Source organism: Peromyscus maniculatus, chromosome 21, assembly GCF_049852395.1.
Source record: "Peromyscus maniculatus bairdii isolate BWxNUB_F1_BW_parent chromosome 21, HU_Pman_BW_mat_3.1, whole genome shotgun sequence".
NCBI lineage: Eukaryota > Metazoa > Chordata > Mammalia > Rodentia > Cricetidae > Peromyscus > Peromyscus maniculatus.
In genome coordinates, this window is record NC_134872.1 from 43,755,013 (window position 1) to 43,781,938 (window position 26,926).

The 26,926-nt window shown below is 35.6% G+C and overlaps 1 protein-coding gene across 31 annotated transcripts in view; it reads left to right on the forward strand.

Moving 5' to 3' along the window:
* Tbc1d5 (TBC1 domain family member 5) overlaps positions 1-26,926 on the forward strand; it is a 453,313-nt gene that overhangs the window by 67,070 nt on the left and 359,317 nt on the right. For 2 of the 31 annotated variants that reach the window (XM_076557560.1, XM_076557544.1), the window contains exon 4: positions 3,088-3,195. The exons of the other annotated variants lie outside the window; for them this stretch is intronic. The gene's annotated coding sequence lies outside the window, so the exon portion shown is untranslated. The remainder of the gene's footprint in view (positions 1-3,087; positions 3,196-26,926) is intronic. 31 annotated transcript variants of the gene reach the window in all.

A 26,926-nucleotide genomic window follows, 5' to 3' on the forward strand; every position in this document is an offset into this window, starting at 1 on the left:
TCAGTCTAGTGATCTTTAATTGAACATCAGGTGCTTCTGGGGCTGGCCAGACAACTCATGCAAATCTTTCCACTTTACATAATCTAAAGGCATTCAGACTCAACTGAACCGAAGCAGCTTGTTGGGCTTGTACAGAAGTGAAATTCAACTTTCCACATTGGGCCTGTGGACTGCTCTAGAGGGAAACCCTTACAAAACAAAACAGCAGTAATGGAGACAAAAGCTCATGACCTTTTCAGATGGCTATAAATGTTTTAAATGAGCAATTCATGTTCACTTCAGGTAATAGAACTTTAAAAAATATTGCCCTAGCTGCTGGTCTTTGAGAAGTTTCCAGGGAGGGCACTTCCTTTTCTAAAATTCTTTTACTTTGTGATAATTTCTAGTCATTAACATGCCTTACTAAGTTTTTCAGATTTAAATAATGATGCCTGTGATTAAAAGAAAAAGAAATATGAGATTATTCTGTACATCTGAGTTATTGAGTTATTCTAGGTAAAGGCTACAAATGACCTCTGTTCTCTTCATGATGCAAAGTCCCAGCAACTGTTTTTAAACAGAGTATGCTGCTGAAAATCACACGGAGAAATTATGTATGGTTTTATATTTATTCTATTGAGAAAGTACAGTAACATTTGAATACTCACTGAATCTTTGCATCTTAGTATGCATACATGAAATTATTGTTATGATGTTAATTTCTTGTTTTAGAGATAGGACTCTCCAAAGAGACTTTGTGATGTTGGCTCACCTTAGTGACTTGGGATAATTGTTAATAGAACCACAGAGCCATTGGCTCCAGATGGAACTTTAATCTGGCTTCTGATTGAGTGAGTGTCTTTGCAGAGTCTCTAAGCATCTGTTTTGGAAACGTATATGACATTATTCAAGATTTGTACAAATTAACTTACCCTTGGGTTACAGTTCAATTTTTCTTTATTTAGAATTGTAAGTAGTTTTATATAATCAAGTAAAACTAGCCCAAATTCATTATTTGTTTATCTATTAAATGGCCACTTACATTTTTGTGGTTTAACTCATAGTAGATTTAAGAAAACTAACATTAGACTTCTAAAGATTGTAATGTGTTTATAAAATATGAAGAGTCATTTCTTACTTTCAAATAGCTTTTGCAGAAGTACTTCCTAGCCTGACAAGAGAGCTCAGGAGTAAATGCCCTTAGTTGGCCTGAGCTGGGTCCCCAGAACTCACTTGGTAGAGAGAACTGACTCATGCAAGTTATCTTTTGACCACTACATTTGCACAAATATACATAATGAATAATTGTAATAAGCATTTATAAACTGTGCGTCCTTTTGGACTATTTTAAATTAATTTAAAATTGTGATTTCATATTTATGTAATAGAACTCTTCGGATAATCTGACTTATTCCAAAGTTACGTTTATTTCTTTCCTACTATAAATTCCCCCTGTAGGGGAGCCTTTAGGACTTGGTCTTTAAACACTTTGTAGGTTAAGCTGTATAAATCTGAAGTAATGTCATATATATCTCTTTCTGTTTTTAGGGTAGGTTTTTTCATGTTTATAGTATGGCTACCATCAGCAGCTAGAGCAACAAACATCTTTAGTTCCAGCAGAGAGACACAAACTTCTCTTACTGCAGATGACAGTCATTTGATGCTGCTTAGTTAAATCTAAGTTTGCGAACCCGTTTCTGGTGGGAATGATAATGTTGCAACATGTGATGGTTCAGAGCCAGTCTTGGAGCCTGGAGTGTTTGGAGGGGTTCAGCTGAGTGATGGAAGGATGCATGTGGAAACGGATGATAGTTTTGCCCAGAGAATGACCTATAGTAACTGTGCCTTTGTTTTTGAATGTGTCAGTTTATTAAGAATATATCAAGAGGAGGAAAAGAGAAAATTACAAGTAGTAGATAGCAAAAATCATCAAAATAATGTCTTAGAACATTCAGGAGAAACAACTGGGGAAGTCTTGTGAAGGCAGCCAGCTGGAGTTGCCAGTTGAAAGTCCCAGGCAACACAAAGCATGCCCTGGGTGAGGCTTCTAAGCAAAAGAACAAATAGCAAGCAGCAGTTAGGCAGCAAGACACCATCAAATCGGGCACTTAACATCTAGCAGAAATCGATTGCTGAAACAGTTGAGCTGGAGTTCTCAGTTGAGAGTTCTTGCAGAAAGATTTCTCTACATGGATGAGCTTCTGGCTTCTCAGAATTCCTACTACAGGGACCCAACTTTCCCTCTGTGATTTAATAGTTTTGAAGAGCTGCCTTATTCTTGGCTGGGAATCTTTTGTCTTTTACTTTTCTTCATTGGCAAATACTTTTGTTTTGGTTTTTCCTGTGTCTTTAATAGTCTTGTTGTCCTATGTATCCTAAAGCTTCATTCAATGAGATTTCTTGCTCTGGATGTCTGGGCTGATTATTAATATTTCTTCTAAAATTCATTCCTGGATTAGATTTAATATATTTTAATTAATTAATCAATTAATTAATCTTTTGAGACTTGGTATTACTAAATGTTCAAGGCTTAAACTGTCTTTGAACTCAGTCTCATCCCTTATGCGTCGGCCTCCTAAAATGGTGAACTGAAAGGTATGCACCAACTAACTTACTCTGTAGTGGATTTTTGAACTCTGAGGATGCAGTGGAGTTAGAATCTTCATATATTGTGCATGTACAAAGTAGGAAATCAAATACCCGAAATGTTTTTGCATAAATTATTCATGTTTTGAAAAACAATAAACTGGGGTTCCAGAAAGGCTTTAAGGTTAGTCAGATAGTTGTTGTGAGTTTAAAATCTACACAGAGACAGAGTCTCTAAAGAGTCAAAGTAATTACAGAGCTTGGGAATCTTGGCCATTTATCTGCTTGACTGTATTAATATAGCTACAGGGAGATTATGCACAGTGAAGGTGTGGAGTATTTGTGTCCACGTTATTTGGGAAAGGTTCAGTGCTTGAAGATGGTATTTCTCACCAGAGTTTTACTGGAAAGTTGTTCATATTCTGGTTCTGTCTGTCTAAGTAGAGCTATTAGTAGAGTTGCAAGTAGGTGGTAATACAGATTTCCTTTTTTCTTCCTGTCTGTCTTTCTGTATTTCTGCAGGTGGAATAAATAATTAAGAGATATACATAAGAATAAAAGATTCAAATTCTTGCTATGTTATCTGATGGTTGTATCCTTGGACCAGTTTCTGTCTAAATTCAATTTCTAGTAAGTGTTACTGAAGGCTAGAATCCTTAAGGTAATGATTAACTTGTCATGATACTTTAGAAAGTTAGTCCTGTGTCATTCCGTGAGAATTACGTATCTCCTTTCTATGGCACTATAGGCTGAGGTGCATGAAAGTGTATTTTTATAGTATATATTTGAGTGTTTGGTGGTGACTAAAATGTTTAATACTTTTCTCTTGGAAAATATATGCAAATATACAAAATGCATTTAATACAAAAAAATGGGTATACTGTTTCTTTGTTTTAAAGTGAGCTATTTTACATATATTGGGATGTATTCCTTGGGAGTGGGTTTTGGGTCATCTTTATTTCTGTATTACTTTGAATTGTTCTTACAGGGGCTGTCTAAAGTTACTTTAGGTTTTAAAGATGTGTGTGTAAACAAGTGGGAACCAGATGGCAATCCAAGAACATGGCTTGGTTTTAGGATTATATTGAGATTTCAGCTTTAAGTCCATTGATCATGATTAACCCCACCTTTGTTCTTTCTTTCTGGCTACAATAGAAGTTTTTGTTTCTTAATGCTCTAGTTTACATTGATACTTTCATCTTGAAACAACCAAAATAGAATGCTGTCTTTAGAGGTAATTCATTAAAAATATTTTAGAAACATAGGTATCTGAAACATCCTGTCCTGTTAAGCCAGGTGGCGTAAGGCTTTGTTATTGAACTTGAGTCTGGTCCCAAAGTTCATCTCACGTTTGTGGTGAGGTATAAAGCTGTATAACTGGGCTACAGAGCTTGGGTTCAAACCAGTAGTTTTTAGGAGTGGGGTTGGGTTGCAAGTGATGTTGCAGTAAAGTACATTGTCTGTAGTGCTGAGAATCTGAATCCTGTCCCGAGGGAATGCTGTTGGGAGAGTACAGGAGCATTAATTGGCTCATTTGATGCCTAAGAGCTGTGTTAGTTTCCTAGGAATGCACTAGTAAATACCAGATTGTGGGGCTCCCAAATAGAACTTGATTCTTGTATGATTCTGGGTATAGAAGTCCAACATCAAGGTGGTAGTGATGTCTTATCTTCTGAGAGAGTACATTTGTTAAACCTTGACTTTCTAATTTAAATGTATCAATATTTTATTAGACTTAATAATTTGATTACATATCAAGCTTAATATTAAAGTAACATGTTTATAGTATTTGAATGCCAGTGGGTTAATTATAATTATGAAAATTGGAAAGTTTATCAATTCATTTTGGTTTCAATTTGAAGATGTTCTTTTACCCAGCATATTTTTTTTTAAGGAGATAAGTTTGAGTAGAATAGTACATCCTTTGTAAGGGTGTACTATAAAGAGTTGTGTTGAGACACAAAATGATTTCTGTTAATTATATATGAAATCCCTTTTTAATCTTTTTAAGATAATGCAGCTATAGAGAAGAGTTGCAGATGTAAAATAAAATAAAATTTATCAAGAAGATATTTTAGTGTTATTCTTATTAAATGCTTTCCCCATTTTAGTATTAAAGCTAAACTGTTGAAGCTATCTATAGGAATTGTACTAGTATTTCTTTTTAACTTTTTCTTTGACTTTGCTTATCTTAAATTGAGAACTTTTGTTGAAAATATCCATATGAGTTTAAATTTTACTCAGCCTGAGTTCTAAATTAATTATCCAGACCTACCCAAGGAAACTGCCACTGTAGTTCCAATGAATGAATGTGTTTAAGCAGTTGAAAATGCTGTGAGTTAATTCCTGCCCTTAGAATACCCTTCACTTAATTTATCTCCACTTTTTCCTAACGAGTGTTCAGGAAGGTAACTAAAATGGGTGGCTGGGCAGCATTTGTTCCTCTTTTATATCTTCTTTCCTTTGTACCTTTTATTTTTTAACAACTTCATAGTTGCTGAAATAATGCTTTTTATTTAGTTTCCACTGAGTTTACTTTAATACAGTTTTATATGGCTAAGAGAGTAATATGCTGTAATTGCATTAATTAAATTACAGATCTCACTTCTGCTTCACCAGGTCTCGTAATAGTTCCCTTGTCTGTTTTAAGAGCCAGGGTTCTAGAAACCTTTGAAAAATATTAATTGGTTATTTTACAAATATATTTCAGTTTGGTTTTGTTTCATGTTTTCTCATGATCAGATTGAAGTTAGACATGATTAGAGAAACTACACAGTTGATCTCTGTGTGCCCAGAACATCTGGTCACAGATACATAATGCTCATAGCTGGAAATAGCTTTATTTTTATTTGTTAATTGCTCATTCAGGTGATCTGCACACTTACAAACTTTGGAGTCCAGTGGTATTTGGTATGTTTGAAGTATTGTGCACCTATCAAATACGTTTAGTTCCAACACATTTTGATTATTCCCAAAGAAGACCTGTACCGTTAGTTACTTGATACGCTTCCCCTGATCTGTGTCCTATGTGTATTCGTTTACATACTGTGAACATTTCACATGAGTGCAATGACACAGCAGATGACCGTGCTGGCTAGTTTTTGGTCAGCTTGACACAGGCTAGAGTCATCTGTGAAGAGGAAACCTCATTTGAGAAGATACCCCACCACATCTGTCTGTGGGCAAGCCTGTGGTGCATTTTATTGGTACTTGATGTGGGGAAGCCAGCTGATTGTATGTAGTGTTGCCCCCTTTGGGCTTGCAGTCCTGGATGGTATAAGAGCACAGGCGGAGTGAGCTGTGAGCAGCAAGCCAGGAAGCAGCCATCTTCCTGGGCCTCTGCTTCAGTTTCTACCTCCAGGTTTCTGCACTGGGAGTTCCTGCTCTTACTTCCCTCTGCAATGGATTGTTAACTGGAAGTGTAAGCTGAAGTAAACAAAAGTTGTTTTCAGTCTTTGTTTTTTTTCCCACAGCAATAGGAATCCTACCCTAAGGCCTTTGTGTGTGGTAATTCTAACAAATACTGTCTTGGGGTGCTCTAATTCCTGGGGCTTTCATTTGAATGAAAAAGGCTAATTTTCCTATAGAATGATCAGAGTACCACAAAAATCAGGGTAAAAATATCCCTTCTACATTTTAAATGTCACCACATTTTAAATCTTTAAATCACCATATGTTTTAAATCTTGAAATATTTATCGCTTTTGATTAACCTATTTTTTTTTTCCTGGCCTTGATTGTTGAAAGACTACCTTTTTTTTTTTTTTTCATTTAGAATTGTAACAGGATAGAGTACTACAGACCATCAGTTTGTTGTGGGGTGGGGTTTTGTGTGTGTGTGTGTGTGTGTGTGTGTGTGTGTGTGTGTGAGATCACTTGATGGTGTACTGATTGGTCCTTAATTTTCTGACATACAACAACTTTACTAGTTTTAAAAAAATACCTATAATAAATACTGAAGAAAAATTGAAGAAAACTTCATATTTGAAAGTTTTTGTTGATTACATACTTGATTCTTGACAAAAATTCTAAAACTTTAGTGATTTATTCTCACATAGCATATAAAATCATGTTGATTTAAAAAATGCTTTATACTTTTCCATCTGGTAGACAGAGAAAGAGAAAATTTTACTACAAACATGTAATAAGATGGCAAATGAGAATAGGAAGTCCTATGTGTAAGAATAAGCCAGACTTATAAAAGGTGTTTTAAAAAATACAATTCCTTAATTTTGAGAGAATACAAAATTTGTTTGTAGGCCTTGAGTATGTTCTTACCAAACCAGAGGTCCTCTATTGTTTTAAAAGCACATCTTTGCTGGGCATGGTGATGCACACCTTTAATCCCAGTACTTGGAGGCAGAGGGGGATCCCTGTGAGTCTGAGGCCAGCCTGGTCTACAAAGTGATTTCAAGGACAGCCAGGGTGGTGATAGAGAAAGCCTATCTCAGAAAAAAATGGCAACAAAAGCAAATAAAATCTTGGTCATGTTATTTCTAAAAGACACTTAATAAAAGAGTGAAACCTTGTGGACCAGGAAATCCTCCCTCCCTCAAGTGATGAGGGGCTCTCAAAGGCCGGGTCACTCTCCTTGGTTTGTTCTCTTCTGAAACTTTCCCACAGTTTCAGTGTCCATGACACCTCTGACACTGTTCAGAGTTTCCATTCCTGGTTTCACAGGCCCAGGCTTTAGGTTTGAAAGGAATAAAGCTGCTCGTCCCTTTCTGACGTTAACACTGAGGACCGAATAATGACGCAGGTGCTCTTGCACCCAATGGTCTGTACAGGAAGAGAATTTTATAGACAGGAACAAATTAATGTACAGTGCCAAACATCAGCACACACACAGGCCAGAAGCTGATGTCAGACATCTTCATTGCTCTCCACCCCTACTTTTGGAGACAGCTCACTAAACCTGGAGTTCATCAATTGTCTAGACTTACTGGCCAGCAAGTCCCTGAGATTCTTCTGCCTCCTTCTCCCCAGCATTGGATCGTCGGCCTTTTATGTGGGTGATGGGGACCTGAACTCAGATCTAAACACTTACATAGCTAGCACATAATCCATTGAGCCATCTCTCAGGCCCCAAACCAGTTTTGATAATGTAGTTTATCTTAAATGCTTTTGGATGAACCACGTCTAGTAGTTCACTTCTTTTTCACTTCTAATTCCATTTCTAATACATAGACTATGAAAGTTCATTATACTTTCTGTCAATTCAGTTATTCTTTTCTGTGTTCCCTGCTAAGGTGATTCTATAGTTGGTAGTCTAATGGTCTTCAGTGACTTTTGCTTCAGAATTTGTGCTTCAGATTTGTGTGCTTTGGTAACTGGTTAACAGTGAGCTCTGTAGACAGAACTTAATGTGTATATTCCGAGTTGCTCATTGATAACAAAGCCATATCCTTGTAAGTAGTCCATATTTTTTCTGTTCCTGAAAATGCATTGTGCTTCTTTTCTCTACCAGTATAAATAGTTGAAGTTTTAAGTGCTTTATTTTTAAATTAAAATGCTATGTATTAGACAGCATTTAGCCTTCTTTAGATCAGCTGAATGATAGTGCACATGTTTTACTTTTATGAATAGCAATTGCACAAGAACATTAAAGTTTGAAGAAGTAATATAATTTTTTTCTGTTTTTCCTTTATAAGGAAAATTTAATGCAGTGATATTGGTAAGAGTAATATTGTCATTTAAAAATTGTTTAACATTGAATTGAGTACTGTAGATTAATCAAATGGAGTTTTCTCATTTAAAGATATTGTACCTGAATGTTTCTTCAGTTCAAAGCTGGGCTTGGGTTATATATATGGAGTTTTATAGAGGATGTGATAATCATAGCTACTGTAGTTGTTACTGTTTTAACACATGTAACTTTATAATTGTAACAGTAGATAGCAGGCACTAAAGATGATTCCCCTAAAAGAGGAATAAAATTCCTTAAAACCAGGTGTGGGCATGGAGATACTTAGAAATACAAAGCTACTGCATGGAAGCCCTGCCTTGGATGAATGATACTAAATTCAAAGTCACCCCTACCTCCACCTCTTTCCCACCCTTAGGGAAATCTTAAGGTTTGTTTCTTTCCCTTGTTCTTGTGAATTCGTAGGAGAAAGGCTTTATAAATCTTATCTACCCATATAACTTATCACTTTGTATTCTAAGCAACTATTATATATCACCCGGACTTTGTAGGGTTGTTTTAGCTGATCACCAGTTGTACTATATTCCTCCCATAAGTTTGTTCTGTACCTAAGGTCAAAGTGATTCTTTTTTTGTTTTTGTTTTTGTTTTTCGAGACAGGGTTTCTCTGTATAGTTTTGCACCTGTCCTGGAACTCACTTTGTAGACCAGGCTGGCCTGGAACTGACAGAGATCCGCCTGCCTCTGCCTCCCGAGTGCTGTGATTAAAGGCGTGCACCACCACCACCACCACCACCACCACCACCACCACCACCACCACCACCACCACCACCGCCCAGCCAAAATGATCCTTTTAGTGAACAGCATATCAGGCTATTCATAAATTCCACTGCTGTTCTTTTTTGACTGCTTGTATCCTAAAAGCACATGTGACTTTAGGATGGTAGGTTCATTCAGACCTCAACTGCAGTCAGTCTCTTCTCCTTCCCTTGGAAGTCGTAGAAACTTCACTGCTAGTCTTTCAGGACTGCTAGGCTCTGCCTTTTTGCATTTGGGCTTCCTTTTACTTGGTAACTCTTTCCTAGGATATCCATAGTATAGTGTTTGATAGCCATAATTTTTCTCCCTTCCTTGCTTTCAGGTCTCTTTGTAAATGTCACTTTGTCAGGAGTTTTCTTTGAGTGCCGTATATAAAAGTTGCTAATGCAACAGTGTTAAGAGACTAGTTGATGAGAGAGTAGTGTTACTGTTGTGAGAAGGGACTCTGAGAAAAGGTCAAGTTTGACCTCTTCTCTCTCTCCAGCTTTCTCTTACATCATGCGTCTGTCCCTTCCTTTCTCCTTTTACTCTTCTTCATTTCTTCTGCAAGAGACTGAGGCAGAAAGAAGGGAATTACCACTGGTTGGTGCCACGTTCTTAAGATTTTCCAACCTCTGAGAACCATGAACCAGTGGGACTTCTATTGCTCACGAATTGCCTGCTTGATAGTTTGTTAAGCAACAAAAGTTGGAGTAAGGCTGCTGTAACAAAGCCCCCGAACTAGGAGGCTACACACAAAAACCTCATTTTAGAGATTGCAGGTTCAAAGTACTAGCTGAAGACTGGTTTGTGGGTAATTAATTCTTGATGCTCTTGGCTTGTGGATGATATATCATCACATGGCATCTTCTTGTTTCTCTGCCCACAATTTCCTTCTTAGTGTCTGTCTGTGTCTAAATTTCTTCCTTTTAAAAGGCATCATTCATGGTGGATTAGGACCCACCCTAATGACCTCATTTTCACTTGATTACTGCTATAAAACTAATTTCTAAATAGGATAACATTCAGTGAGATGGGGTTAGTCTTTTAGCATATCCTCCATTGAGGAATGGCAACATTTTAACACAAAGTTAATAAGATCTGATGGCTTGAATCAGTTAGGACATCAGGAAGATAGGGGAATGAGCAAAGGTAAATCTTGAGCTTCAGGCTTAGCAGACTGTGATGGTCCCGTTAGGTGTGATAGGAGTGGAGTGGAATGGGAAAGGCAAATTTGAGACTAGTGAAGATATTTGGAATTGTATTGGTAGTCAGGATCCTAGTCTGCTCAGAATTTAGTTGAGAGATCTGCCTATAGATAATATCTTTAGGTTTTGAAGGAGAGCAACCTAAAAGGACAGCTCAAGTGAGAAGGTTTGTGGAAATAGATGCGCCTATCTTTTTTTAGAAAATAAAATGTTTTAAAAGATCTGTCCCTTTTACTCTTGTCAATTCTAGTAACACATCTAGATAGTAGATTTGGTTGCTGAAGTGGTGGTTGTGTGAACAGAAGTAAAGTTACCAGTCCCTGACAGCTGCGAGTCAGCCTCTGGGCATCTTGCTAAATTTTCGAATATAATTATACAGTAGACTTCCTTTAGCAAATTCTGTGTTCCCAGCTATAATTATAACTGCTTTTCTTGCCTGTAGCCTGTTCTTTGTCTTACTACTCTCCTTCCTATCTCCCCCTGCTGGTTAGAATGATTCTCTGGTCATTAGGAGCTGAGAAATTAGGAAGCTATTCCTGTGACTTTTTTTCTTAAACAGAAATCTACCATTGCATATTAATTTTTTTTCTTGCCACTCTACAGTGCATTCAAGTAATATAAAACAGTGTGTTAAAGCACAGACTAAACAGTGTTATATTTTAAAGTTTTATTTTTATAGAATTATACATATATCAGTCACTTATAAACTTGATATACAAATATACAAATGCCAGAAAATAACCACTTCAACTTAACGTTAAGGTCTAATTCATTAGCTAAGATTCTTAAAATAGTACAGTTGTGCTTTAAACCAAGAGTTCATTATTTCAAATATAAATTAAGATTTGTAACAAAAAAATTAAGTCATCATAAACCCTACAGTATTGTAATTATGATACAGTTTGTAGGACTTACCATGAAAATAATTTATAAGATCAGAAATACAAGTGGACTCTCATTTTCTGTTAATTTTTATCAACCTAAGTATCTACTATGAAAATAAATCACTTGGAAAAAATGACTTCATCTCCTTTACAAAAACATTATAACATTGGGATGATAAACTTCAAGAATATATTTCCTTGATATTTAGATATATTCTAAGTCCTTTTAATATTTTTTTAACAAATAATTAAAATGTATACATTCTGAAAATTGAAATTTAGCCTACAATGAGAATCATCCAGAAGAAACTATAAACTTGTGTTAATAGTATATTGAATATGTATTGTTTACCACTCACTGACATACATTTTGAAGAGATTTTGTTATGTTCCAAACTTGGTACTAATTGCTAGTTTACTAGGGGTTTCATTTGAAAAGCATGGTTAGATGACAAGGTTTTGCTTGAGGTTTAAAATATACTTGGAAATAAACCAGATTGCCTATTAAAATAATTCTTTAGCCTTAAACGTTAATAAATAGGGTTTTTCTGACATAACTGGTTGACATTCTTTGTCCTTAAAATAAGGCAGTTTATTTAGCGAACTAATCCAAAATAAAGTTTTAATAAACAAGGCATTTCTTGAAACTCTACTAACCTGAAGTCTTTCAGCATTAGACTGACCAGCGTTCTTATTGTGAAAGAGTAACTGAATAATTTAAGGTTAGATTACATGTTTTCAGGTCCTCATCCTGTCAGTATAATATTCTTGAGAAGCAAAAGCTCTGGAATTCACCATCCTCCAAGATTGCCCCTTACTCTTGCCAGCATAATTTTCTGTTCTTGTGACAGGGCTTTGGAATTAGATTTGCAGCATCAAAAATACTTGCTATTCCTCTTTTGATTCTGGAAAAAGCTTACACCCTAGCCTCATGTGCTGTGGTACTAGCTCCTATTGCTCAAGACTCTTTATTTGGAAAACCTTAAATATGCATCATGATGCATTACTTGCAACAAACTATTTGACTAGTTATATATAAAATGAAACACTATAGCTGCTGCAGATGTCATTAACAACTTATGGATCCTTCACAAAGGAACTGCTAGATTCTGATTCAGGAAGCTAAGTCATTATAGCCAAAGATAACACACTTATTGTTTAAGAATTTTCTTGGTCCTTGTTACTTGATAGTTTTAAAACTATTTTTTCTCAATTATGATTATTAATTGTAAAGTAATTCAAGAAATAAAAGCACCATAAGCCAACCACTACAGTAGTAATTATTTCAGGTAAAATTCTTAAGTTGATTCTGAAAAAAAGGGTTGGTGGTAAAAGGCTTAAATAGAAAAAGATTGCTTATTCCAAAGGTATATTCCCAAGCTGCCCACTTTTTATTAAGGAAAAGCGGTAGCTTTGTAGAGAAGCACTAGACTTTGTGGACAGAACAAATGGTCAAGGATAGCTTGGTCCATAATATGACTATGATTTAATACACTGAAGCATCACTTTTGTGGATTTCTTCTGTAGGGACCTTTCTTGTCTGATGAGCCCCATTTCTAGAATACAGTGGTCACCTTGAGGTAACTGGCTTCTGGGTAAATGAGAAAATGACACTGAAGTAGTATTGTGTGGGCCTGAGGGTAGAACTCAGTAGTAGATGACTTATATAGTATGTACAAAGCCATGAAATCAATCACCCCCCACCCCCGAGCATAGAGAGTGTTATGAATTGAAGTAGTGGAAAAATAGAATAAAATTTTTAAATATTAAAATATGATTATCCAAATTGATAAAGAGTTTTACAAGATCTTCATATTGTATCCCAATATCTATATACATAAGTAACTCAGGTCTTTCTCAATAATTCATAATACTTCATTTTAAAGCAATTAAGAACTGTGATACTGTAAAATATTATTTGTAAAGAACAGATTTGGGGCTATTTCAAATCATGTCTTTTTGTGTAAAGAAAAAAGTCATTAGTCTGCATTTATAATCAGAACTAGCTTCCTATAAAATAATTTATTTTAACTTTTTATTTATAGATTTTGAAATTTACAATTCTAAATACTGCAATAGTAAGTCATTTGCAGGAAGCAAAAAGCACAATAAACACAAAGTCAGAGCTACAAATAAAACATTGGAGCAAACTGTCAAAGGAAAGACGCTCAGGAAGCAGATGCCAATGATGTTCCATAGATGGCCTTACTGTACAGAGAGAAGGATAAAGTCAGTGTGTAAGGAAGAGGAAGAGCAGAAAAAGAGGTACAAATACTAAGCAAGCACTTACTGTGTGGTAGGCAGATTAGAGCATTTAATACTTCTGACTGACAAATTAGAAGCTCATTTTTAGGTGAAGTAGCTGAGGTTCAGTGGGCTTCTAGAGCTCATGCCCTTAACTTCTGTCTTAGGGTTTCTGTTCCTGTGAGGAGACACCATGACCATGGCAACTCTTACAAAGGAAAAACGTTTAGTTGAGGTGGCCTGCAGTTCTGAGGTTTAGTCCATTATAGTCATTATGCAGTGTGGTGGCATGCAGACAAACATGGTGCTGGAGAAGTAGCCAAGTGTCCTACATCTTGACTTGCAGGAAACAGGAAGTGGTATCTTGAGCATAGATGAGACCACAAAGCCCACCTCCACAGTGACACACTTCCTCTAATAAGACCCAACTTGTTCCAACAAGGTCACAACTCCTAACAGTGCCACTCCCTTTGGGGCCATTTTCTTTCACACCACCACAACTGCTCTTCACACTGATTCTATGAAACTTATATGCTCCACCTATTGATACACACAACACAAGTGGCTTCTATATTTTTGGTGCATGTTCCTTAGGATTTGAAAGAAAACGAAGTCCTGAAAATTTAATGAAGCAGCTTAACACTACTTCAGCCGTAAGTACAGTGTCTTCCTAGATGGAAAAATACAAGCATTAGTTACCTGTGTAAAGGCTTATTCGATATAATAATTTCACTTACATACATCCTACTTTTCATAATTGTCAATGAAAGTAAATGGATGAAAAGTTAAGGTAAAGTATAAGTGTGGAATTATGTTCTCTTAAAGACTAATTTCTGTATGTGTGCATGCATGTGTACGTGTGTGTGTGTGTACGTGTGTGTGTGTGTGTGTGTGTGTGTGTGTGTGTAAACAATGGAGATTGCCATTTCTGCTAGCCTAGCCTGGCTGTTCTGTAAGCTCCAGGTTCTCCCTATGTCCCCTCCCTCCAGCACTGGTGTTACAGTAGGTAGTGCATGCCACCCGGTCTGGCTTCAATGTGGGTACTAGGAATACAAAATTGGGCCATTACACTTGCAGAAGAAGCACATTGCCAAATGATACAACTCCCCAACACTGATTCTTAAGGCAGAGATTGATTTTGAATTTTTGTAAATTCCTAGCTGAATATCCTGGCCAATTATAGCATTCAGTTTCTTTAACAGAGTTTTCCATGATAGTCTAATGGAATTAACATTATTTTAGGTATAGAAATAATGCAACTTCATAGTTTGGTCTTCTATAAAATATTTGATCTCCAAAGTGTTTTCTTTTTACTTGACAAATGGACATTAGATTGTTACTTTAAGGATATGCTTGTGGTTTTTGTTTGTTTGATCCTTTTTTCACTTTTTCCTCTTTTTGACTTGCAGAGTCAAATGAACAATAATCTTTGAAAGTAGCCTCTGGTATTTTTCTTCTGTAGAAACATATCATGTTTAGCTCCAAACTCCCTTTATAAACCAGTAAATAGATCACACAAGAAAATGTGTCAAATTTTAAAAACAACCATGGAGGTTTGGTATTACCTTTATAGTCTGAAATAAAAATTGGTTAACCCTATGACTTTGTAGAAGACCCCATGTTGAGTGCCCTCTGGTTCTTAAATTTCTGTGATCCCAGTAGTCATTCAGGAAGGTGAAAACTAAAAATGACAGAAAGAGTTGGGAGAGGGGGTTGGGATATATGACTAAATACTTGTGGTATAGGAAATTCTAGGGGTTTAGTGACCCCCCCCCCCCCAGGGCCCAGAGGTACTGGGAAGTAGTATAGGTACCACCATTTATGCCATGTGGTTGTATTAACTATGATGATGAAGACACATGGTCCTCTCCAAGGTGGAAGTCAAGTTGCATGGTTGTTGCTATCTTAATGACATCATTGTCCTAGTTACATGTCTGTCTCCCTCTTGATGAAATCATTAGCCAAGATGACAACAAAGCAGCATGGTTACTTCCTGCCCGTGTTAGTGGTTAATGAAATAGGTTTGCTTTAAGACAGTTTAGTTAGTATCATTGAGTAGCTCTATGGTAATTTGTTCAGTTCTTATCAATAGGCACAATATACAGTGAGGCTAACAGGATGATTGGGCACAGGGCTTTGTTTAGTTTTTCTTTTTTGAATAAATTCTAGAAGTAAAATTGTTGATTTAAGATTTAGTGAACTTAAAAATTTTTCATCTCTAAATTATTGGTTTGTCCTTTCTCAGGAGTCCATGAAATGTCCAATTCATCCTCCTTAGATAGCTGATATATATATATATATATATATTTTTTTTTTTTTTCTGGTCTAGGATATCAACTCAGTTTACATTTCTTTAAATGGCTTATCATATTATCCTTTCCAAAGTTTTTTTTGTGTCTGTTCTTTAAATGGTTTTTAGTTCTAATTCTTAAAGAGGCCCTTTTTTATTATTTTTATTTATGTGTATGTGCACATTAGTTTAGGTGCCCTTAGAAATGAGAGGCGTTATATCCCCTTGTATTTAGAATTACAGGAGGTGGTGAATGGCTCTATGTGGTACTAGGAATCCACCTGGTACCCTGCAAGAGCAGAACTTGTGATAAACCAGCCTGCTTCTATCTTGGGCTTGAAAGCCCAAACTAGGTTCATTCCTGTTTATTATTAAATCTGTTTCTCAAGGATTGGGCTTTGTCCCACCTATAACCATAACTACAAATGGTTCTTTACTGCCTGTTCCAGGAATGGCAATCATGTCCTTGTTTCAGAAGGTTGTTATGACTAACTTGTTATTCGTATGTTCTGCTTCTGTAACCCTGCCCATTTGCATGCCAATCCCCATTTGAAAACTCCTACTCCTGAGCTATAAAAACCCTTGTCTAACCTGAGTCCAATACTGATCTCTTGAATCCCACCTCAGGGAAAGACAGCCCTTGTACGTGAATAAAGCTTGCTTTAATTAATTTGGTCATGATTTGGGTTGGTGGTCTTTCTCCTCACATCTGTGGATTAACACATGCTGTTAATGCTGCTGATCTATCTTTCCAGGCCTCAGTTTTGTTCTTAAGCATAGGGTCTTGTTGTATAGCTCAGTCTAGCTTTCAGCTAGCTGTATAGCACCAGCTAGCTTTCAGCTTCCATTCTTTCTGCCTTAGTCTCCCAAGTGGGGAAATTATAAACAGGTGACAACTACCTAGAGGCATCATTTATTTTTATTTTTATCTATTTATTTATTTTGCAGTGCTTGTATTTAATCCAGGGTGCCAAAAAACGTTAGATAAGCTCTGTACTACTGAGCTTCCTCTCTAGATGCTTGTCTGCTTCCACAGTCCTGCTGAGTGAGGGTGAACAGTCTGTTTTTATTCATTTGGAAGTGATTAGTGTGTAGAAGGTCTTCATATTATAAATATAATAGACTTTTTGTCTGTTACATGAATCTTTTTCTAATACTTATTTTTTCATTAGGTTTCTACTGTACATAAAATATTTTCTGTTTAGTCTAAATTCATTACTTAAGCATATCATCAATAACGTGGTTACATTCTAAGATTATAAAAATATTTTTTGATGTTTACAGATTTTATTTTTTTATGCTTAGATCATTGACCCATTTGACATGTTTTAGAGTGGTGTAGGAAGTGAAAGAGAAGTTTTTTTTTAAATATAGGAATAAAAGTGTAGCTCAGCAGTGCAGAACTGGCCACATGTATAAGAGCCTGGGTTCAATGCTTAGCCATACAAAATTAAGTAATAATAAGAAAACAGTAAAAAGAAGCTAGAGATCCATTTTAGCATGTTCTCTGACACTTACTGTTAACAAATTCTAAGTAACTACATACTCGTGAGTCTTTCATTTGGTGAAACTATTCATATGCCACTAGGATGTTGTTTTAGTTATTGTAGTTTCAAGTAAGTTAATATATTAAAGAGCAGGAACATACTACACAGATTTAAAGTGAAAAGTTTTACAACTCTTTCATTGTGTGTCTTTAACCAGGTTCTTCAACTTCTGTACTTCAGTGGGTGTTAAGAAATTACTTCACAAAGAATAAATAAGGTGGCGAAGCCCCTGAGTTGCTCCTGTTTTGTTAACTTCTCCCTAAGTACTAGAGAGTTATCTCCAAAATACTTAAATCTACTATTTTTCTCATTTTAAACCATCTTGTTTTTGTCTCAGTTTCCCTGGAGCTATGTTCCCTGTTTTTTCTCCTTTTGATTCTAGAATTTCTCTGAGGAGCCAGTCCCTGTTATTCACATCTGTCCCCAGTTTCTCTTAAACTCATGGCCATTAGGACAAGAACATCCTTAGCCAGTCCACTCTGTGATCAACCAATTACTTCCTTATTATAATCATTGGCCGCTCCCTGTCTACTTAAAACTTGTGGCTAGTATTTGTTGCAAATACCTCCTCCTTTGTATGTTCATTGTTTTTCAACTTACCACCCTCTTTTTCTCTCATTCCTCAAGTCTCCTCAGTTCCCTCTCCATCAGGTTTCCTCTGTACTTCCTTACCTTTTCATTTGGAGAGCATAGCTCAGCAGTTTATCTCCCCCTGCCCCTTTTAAAATTTTATCTGCACTCAGTACCTTGGTGATATCATGTCTTGAAATACAGTAGAGATCAACCTAGCTTTTAACTGTCTCAAGTTCAGTGTGTTAGAAACTGACCTCCTGATTATTTTCCTTTATGCTTTTTTTTTTTTTTTAACCTGTAGTCTTCCCTATCTGTTGGTGGCAGTCTTTCTTTTAGCACAGCCAAAAATGGTGTGCTCACATCTTTGACTTGTATTTTCTACTTGGTCTTTGTTAGTATGTAAGAATGCTTATAAAAACTCTATATTTAATGTAGTATATTGAATTCACTTTTTAAAAAATTGTTAATAGTTTTTTCTAGCTGTTGCTATATGTAATCTACACATTATTTTGTTTTCTTCTAAATTTCAATTGTTTAAGTCTCCTATCTAATTACATTGTATAGTAGATGCATTTATTAATACAAAAATTTTATTGGCTAATTTAGTTTAAATACTAAATAGTTTTGCAAGCATGATTCAGTCAGTGTTGAATTTCTGGAAACAATATTCATTCATTCTTTCTTGGGTTAATATAACATGAAATTTAGAGTTCCTATAAGGGTTATGTTGTATCTAATAATAGACTACTGATTGGTACCAGTTGTCCTTTAGTACCTATAATTTTATAATTAAATTAGTGATAATTACTTTGAATTAAAAATATTTTTATGTTAATGGGTGTTTTGCCTCCATGTATATCTGTGTACTCTGTGGGTACCTGGTGCCTTCATAGGCCAGACAAAGATGTTAGATCCCTGGGACTATAGATACAGATGGTTGTAAGCTGCCATGTGGTGACTGAGAATTGAACTTGGGTCCTCTGGAGGAGCAGCCAGTGCTCTTAACTGCTCAGTCATCTCTCTAACCCTTGCTTGGAATTTTGAAATGGCTACATGTGTGATTAAACTTTTATAAGCATAACAAAGTGGAGATGTGTTTTAAAATAAAAGGCTAAAAGACAAGGTGCTATTCCATCCAGATTACCTAACCCTGTTCTCTGGTCTATTTAGGTTGAAACTTAGGTTCTAGTATTTTCATCTTAAAGGAGAGCCTAACCACCACATTTACATCTTCTAAGGAAACATAGTCTGCCAAAATTAGATTGTTTCAAATGCTCAGGAAATTGACACTTCAAGAAGACATGTTCATCTTTTATCCTGTTTTATTTCTTTTAGAGTTGTTATTACAGATAGTGAAACATTTTATTAGAAAAGGGCAATGTACATGTGAGAACAGAGGGTAGACATTGGCTAGGCATTTAGGGTAAAAAGATGCCCGAAAATGGAGGGTTTTCTTTCTTGACTAAAAGTTAGAAACATCCCCTGTTTTGCCAGCAGCATTGACCTTTCTAGAGTCCAGAAGATGCCAGAAAATGTTTAAGCCAAAATGTTTCTCTTTTTGTGATGGCCAGAGGTGGAGGTGCCAGCAGTGAGGTCTGGGTGCTCTTCATTCTTTCTCTTCAATTCCCTGCTTTAAAATACCTCACCTTTCTGGGCAGTGGTGGCGCACGCCTTTAATCCCAACACTTGGGAGGCAGAGGCAGGTGGATCTTTGTGTGTTCGAGGCCAGCCTGGTCTACAGAGCGAGATCCAGGACAGCCACCAAAACTACACAGGGTCACCCTCTCTCGAAAAATCAAAAAAACAAAAAAACAAAAAACAACAAAACAAAACAAAAAACCCAACCAACCAAACAAACAAACAAAAAAACCTCACCCTCTGTGTCTCATGATTTTTTTTTTTTTTTTTAATTTTGAGACAATCAGAAAGCCACTGGTTTGGGGGTGGCATAAGTGACAGTTGAGTTGCTAGGGCCCTATCCTGTCAAACTAAGCACAAGCATGGAGAAAAGCCCCTTTGTTGTCAAAATACACAGGTGAGGTTAATCATGATACCTTGACCTAAAACTGAAACCTTGGAACTTACTTCAAATATTCCTGTATTATCTTTATGTGCTTGGAATAAAAAAAAATCAATATATTAGCAATAGTTGGAATAATTTTTAAGTTACCATGGAACAAAAGTGCTAAATGACTACTTTGACCTTGCTTGTAGATTTGATTCTTTTTAGGCAGTTACTAGGATTGAAAAATGGCTTCAATAAAGAGTTTCTTTTATTAAGGTACAGCTCTGAATTTTATTCTGGGCATGCTAGGTCAATGGAAACCATGTATAAACTGATAGTTGTCATAGATATTAGCAGGTGATCTTGAGCCAGACTTCTTGATATAGTCCCTTTTAATATCTGTGTTCCTGCTTTAATTATTTCTAATATATACATTTTTTATTTTCTGTATTTTCCCATGCAAATTATCACAAATTCAGTTGTTTAAAACAATACTGGGTTTGAAAACTCCAGTCTCTGGGATGGGTTTAGTATATGTTGTATCACATATAAGTCAGGGGAGCAGAGAATCTATTTCCTGTTCATTTAGTTTGTTAGCTAGATTCAGATCTTTGTGGATATAAGAACAGAGATTCCATTAGCCTAAAAATTTACAATGACTTCAATTTCTCTAGGCATTTGAATTTGACACATGGATTCCTTCTTCTGTTTTTAGATCCAGCAATAGTATATTGAATTTTGTATGTTTTTTTTTTTTCTGATCCATCCATCTTCTGAACACTTTCTCTTGAACTCACCAGATAATACAGAACATTCTTTTTATCTCAGAGTTCAGGGACCTATTTTGTCCTGTAAGGCAATAGACCCTTGGGCTGTAGGAAGTAGAACATGGATGTCTAGGAAGGACAGACATCCATCCTGACTCCCTTTCATTCTCAGAAGTATTCTAGTTGGAGCAATGATTATGTGCTCACCCATTTTCTGAATAACAGTTTAATTATTTAAAATACTTTTTAAATATTAAAATTTATAATATGAACAAACCTTCAAATTCCATTTCCCAACTTCATCTATTTCAGATCACTGTTGAGTTCTTTCTTTTTCTGGTTTGTCTCCTGCTTCCCTTTGGACCCTTTCATAAAGGACAGGGATAGTTTACCTGTCTAGGATTATAAGTCATGGCATTTTTTCCCCACTAATTTTTGATAAAGGAGACACATTTTATATTATAATTGCTTAAGTCATTACTTTACTTCTTTCCTGTAGAAGCCTACCATTCCATGGTCTTCAGTGGCAATGGGTAAATCTTGTACTTGTTGCAACCAAGTCCTAATCTTGCTGTGCTTGCCTCTGTGTTTGCACTTTATATGTGAGGAAGAGGAATTAAGACAGACCCACCACCACTACTTCAGGTGTAGACTTAATTCAAAAGAAGAAGTTGGGTATTGCATTTATTTAAGTAGCTATTATGCAAACAATTTTACTGATACCAATACCTTTTAATAAAGTGGACATTTGTGATTCATGTTTAGATATTTTATTAAACTATATTGGTTAAAGAAAACATGTATTTTATATTTAAAGATAAAATTATTTATGTGTACTCTACAACTTAAATTCATGGTTGGGAAAATTTTCCTAAAGTTCAAATATAATTTGTATTCAAATAGATTATTTTGTTCCTTGAACAGATTAAAAGAAAAGGGCCAAATTATGTTTTAATTTTGTGTCTTATTTTAATTAGCTACTTATTTGATACTTGCTAATTATAAGTATACTTTCATCTTTAATAATAAATACAGAAGAGTTTAGATTTAGTAGTCCATACTGTTAAATTAGTACTATATACCTAAAAGTTAATTTCTTCATGTTTGATTTCCAGTGCCAGTATTACATTCTATTTGCTGTCAGTAAAAATGTAGGTGGTAGACATACTGCATGTTTATCATCACTGATTTCACTATATCATACAGTAAAAATACAGTATTATGACATATAGAAAAATCTAACATACATAACCAACAACTTATAATTTTAAAGAAAATTTCTGAGTTACTAATTATCCCTAATGTATTTAGCAGAGAGAGGTCCCGTTCAGGAGTGCTTGTTCTGATGAATGAGCACATGTCATAGTGAAGAGCAGACATTATACAGCCTTGGTCTTTCCATTGAAATCCTTCAGTCTTGACATAATCAGATAATTTCCATGAAATTGTCCTTTTTTTCTTCATTATCTCTTTACATTTATGTTTGGTGCTAAGTCTTTTGACTTAAAGTTTGGGCTATTACTCTCTGATTGGACCCACGGTAGAGTGCTGTTGGAGGCCTTTCATGAGTTCTGTTGTTTTTTATGAATACAGGGTGAGGCTTCACCCTGTAAATTAGGCTACAATTGGATGTCATAAGTGTTTTGATGTTTTAAGCATTCAGGTGCTCTTGGACTTTTGTTTTTCTCATTGGACTGCTTTATTGAAATTAGGAAATAGCTGAATATAGTTTATAGTTTACAATACATAACAAAACTAAATTTGAGACAATGGTATGAAGCTACAATATAGGCAAGGAGAAAATAAGAGAAATTAATGCAACTCACATATGAATACACTTTTGTTTAGATAAAAAAAAGTTTTTTTGAGACCAGGTCTTTTATAAAGATTTATTTTTTCTACAGTCTAGAAACAGTATATTTTAAAGGAAAAATATTCAAACTTTTTTTTTTTTCTTTTTTCTCTGTGTAGTTTTGCTGCCTGTCCTGGATCTCGCTCTGTAGACCAAGCTGGCCTTGAACTCACAAAGATCCATCTGGCTCTGCCTCCCAAGTGCTAGGATTAAGGCGTGTGCCACCATTGCCCGGCCAAACTTTTAATTTTATTGAAACAAAACAATAAAACTTATAACCATAAAATTTTATACTTTTCCTCATCCCTTTGGTTTTTTATCTACTAACACCCCCCCCCCATTGGAAAAAGCAAAAACCATAACTAAGGAAGCAGACAAAGTCATTTAAAACGTTCCACTTCATTGAGCTAGGTATGGTGGCAAACTGCTGTAATCCCAGTAACAAGAATGTTAGAGGTAGGTAGAATATGAGTTCCAAGCTTGTCTAGACTACATAATAAGACTGTTTGACCTCCTTCCCCCTCAGTTAAAGTCCCTTACAAGACCCTGATTTTATTACAGCCTTGGCATTGTGTCCTCCTTCCTGAGTCAATTCTTTTTGAACTGGTTCTGTGTTATATAGTTAGTCATTCCTTATTTTAATTTCTATGGGTGTATTTATAGAACATATTAAATACTGTAGTTCTCTGCTCTTTACTCTTCCCTTCTCAAAATTTTAAACTATTACACCTTCCCCAAGATTCTCCTAGTGCTAACATTAATATTTGTATAATATTCTGAAATCTGTACCTCTGTGCTTGTGTTTGCAGTTCCAGTCCTACTGTCTTATTTTCCACTCCCCTCCTATCTAGAAATGATAGTACCATCTTGCCCTTTACACATCTCATCAGCCAAACATCCAGTGGCTGTTCTTCCTTTATTCCTTAGTGTTTTTTTCTGGCATCCAGGAATTCAGTCTCCTCCTTTGTCTATCATTCCTAATTAGTCAGTGTATAGTCTTAGTTTTTCTTTCTGCCACTTCTGTAGTATTCCAGAAAGCCATGTCCACTCCTCCAGAACCTTATTCCAAGGCTATTTCATATCTCTTAATTGGTATCATTCTGATAATACCGAATGTTTACTTTATATTGCTGTTAGACTAATCTCTCTAAAGCATTGCCTTTATACTACTACTGTCCTGCCTAGAACCCTCCAGTGGTCCTACTTTGTCAGTAGATTGAATTTGGAATCTCAACACTACTCTTTGTGTGTATACTTGGATCTAGGTCCTGTATTTCCTGTTTAAGAGCATCTCTCTTAGCCTATGTATGGTCCATTATAAATACTCATTTTTTTTTTTTTGTAAATATTTATGCCTTGGATCCATGCATGGTTATTGAGCTAAACAAGATAGTTGAGGATGCTGTTTCCATTGAAATTGATATTCTGCAAAGAAGAATCAACATTCTGTAGCTTATTGTGGTTATTTGCTTAGTTAACATTTGAGGACCATGGTATAATATTTTGATGAAAAACTATTGAAAATTGGCTCTCATTTTTTTCTTCTCTCGTCAGCATAATTATTTTTTTAAAAAGACCATTTATCTGAATAAATTACTCTTAAAGTCATTAAATTTTAAATAGCTGAAGAGATATTGTTTCTGAATGTATATAGTACTATCATTACTAAATAATATTGATAATACTATGAATATTTTAAATACAAAATAATGGAAAGAATAATTAATACTTTTTTTTTCCTTTTTGAGACAAGAGTTTCTTCTGTGTAGCCTTAGTTGTCCTGGAACTCACTCTATAGACCAATCTGTCCTTGAACTTAGAGATATCTGCCTGCCTCTGCCTCCCGGGTACTGGGATTAAAGGAATGCGCCACCACCAGTAGGCGCCTAATCAATGCATTCTTACATTAAAACAATTTTAGTAAATGGGATTATTATGTGATAGGTAAGTACATATGAAACAAAGACAAAAATACCTTTTTAAAGGTTTGTATCAACTCAAATGATTAGGACTTCTTAGTGAATATACTGAAACAGTCTTCATAATAGAACAGACTAGATTAAAAACATTACATAAATTTTATTTTAGCTTTATTTAAGTTGCATTTAGTATATTGTGTAGCATCACATATTGCATAGGCATGATGTTTTGAAGTTTGAAGATGTGTAGAAAGTTAATGTTGAAAAAATAGCAATGTATTCAGTAAACCTAAAAATAATTTCATTATGTAAAATCATTATTTACATAACTATTATCATTAGAAAACATGTCTTTTCTCTTACTAGTTTTGTAATATGCCTTTCTTTGTCCAGGGAGAGATAAGTGATGTCAAGACTGCTTATTAGCATATTGCAATGGCGTAAAACAATTGCATAGAATTGAAGTAAATATGAGAAGGGAAAAGAATATTTATCTCCAGTAAGTGACATAAAGTGGTATAGTAAGACTAACAGACTGGTAGTGTGTATTAAGGAATGAATTCCCTAAATTCAGATGCTAATTATAATCACAAGGCAGTGCTTCCCATATTCTTAACTATTGTGTATTTTCTTTAGTCCAAATTATAATTTAGAGTTCATGAAATACTGAATATAGCTTTCATATTTTTCATTATCTCTTAGTATGGATATTTTATAAAAACTATAATAGTTCTGGAGACTCTGATTTTGCGGAATATACAGAACAGCCACAATATTAAACATAGAGGTTAGACAGTGGTAGCACACGCCTTTAATCCTAGCATTCCAGAGGCAGAGATCCACTTGGATCTCTGTGAGTTCAAGGCCACACTGGAAGCAGCCAAGCATGGTTACTCACGCCTTTAATCCCAGGAAGTAATGGCAGGAGGCAGAAAGATATTTAAGGCATGAGGACGAGGAACTATAGCCTGGTTAAGTTTTTAGGCTTTTGAGCAGCAGTTTGGCTGAGATTCAGAGGCTTCCAGTCTGAGGAAACAAGATCAGCTGAGAAAGTAGCGAGGTGTGGAAGCTGTGGCTTGTTCTGCTTCTCTGATCTTCCAGCATTCACTCCAGGTTTGTTTTTATTAATAAGACCTTCTAACAATTCATGCTATAGAAAGCTATATTAATACTGTATAAAAATATATTCATTTAGATTATTATAGTTTAAAAAAATCAAATTTGTCATTGAAGGGGCTCTAGCAGGCCCGAGCATGGCAAATATGGTCTGGCAGGCCTTGCTTTCCCACTCTTCCCTCTTCCTTGCTAAAAAAACCCCTATACTACATTCTTAATTTTCTCTTTTAGTTTTATATTAATGATTTTTAATTTTTTTATGTGTATTGATATTTTGCCTGCATATATGTATGTGTGAGGGCGTCAGTCACGTGGAGCTGGATTACAGTAAATTGTGAGCTGCAATGTGGGTACTGGGAATTGAATTCTGGTCATGTGGAAGAGCAGCCAGTGCTCTTAATCACTGAACCATCTCTCCAGCCCAAGATTATTCTTAAAGCCAGCCACCAAGGTCCATTCCCTTATTTGGACACTTCTTTGTTTTCCTGAGGCTGACAAAGTCCAGCTATCAAAGTATTGAAGTGCAGCAACCAAAAACCCACTTTTGGCTACCCTGATTAACACATCCAATTAAAACAAATAAACTCATCCTAACATGGGGTTTCCCTTTTACCTTCATAAACTACCATTTCCCTGTTGGCCACGTCTGTCTCCTCTGGGACAACTACTCCTGCCCCCTTGCCCTTGTTCCCTGTCCCTGCTCCCCTGTTCCCTATCTCCTGTCTTTGTGTCTTATTCCCTGCTCTTTGTCCTTTTGGAGCAAAAACATCTTTGTGCTGAGAACTTGGTCTTGGGGTGTCTTTTCTTGATACTGGTCCTTTTAGCCATGATCTTTGACATCTTGTAAAAATGATATATTGCATCATGATAAGATGATTATGAGGATTGTAAATACCTGTGAAAAACATTTCTTCTGCATTTTGTATGATATCTTTCTTTATTTTTAAATTTATTTATTTTTATTTTATGTATGAAGGTATCAGATTCCCTGGAACTGGAGTTACAGACAGCTATGAGCTGCCATGTGGGTGCTGGGAATTGAATCTGAGTCCTCTCGAAGAAGAGCTAGTGCTCTCAACTGCTGAGCCACCTCTCCAGTCCCCATGTGGTATCTTTCTTAGCAGTTTTGTAGGATGCTCTTCAGTTCTTAAAAGATACATAATTCAGATAGCCTGTCCCAACAAGACCTCCAGCTTTTAATTTCGAAGAGCAGGAGGAGGAAGAGAGTGTAATGTATTAAAATAAAAGTTAAAAAAACTTCCATTTTGCTGGTTATCTCCCCCTTTTTCTTTTTTTTAAATCTTAGGTATTTTTTTTTCCCCATTTAACTTTAAAAGTAAGTAGCTTGTAATTTAAGATCGCAGTTATTAGGTGTATTTCTGCATTTTATATATTGCTCCCAGATGCTACAGTATTAGTTTTTATCACTGCATATTTTATGAAATGTCAGCCTTCTGTTGGCTGTTCATGCAGCATTGTTAGTGATCAAAGACACAACATAAAGGAGAGGGAACTA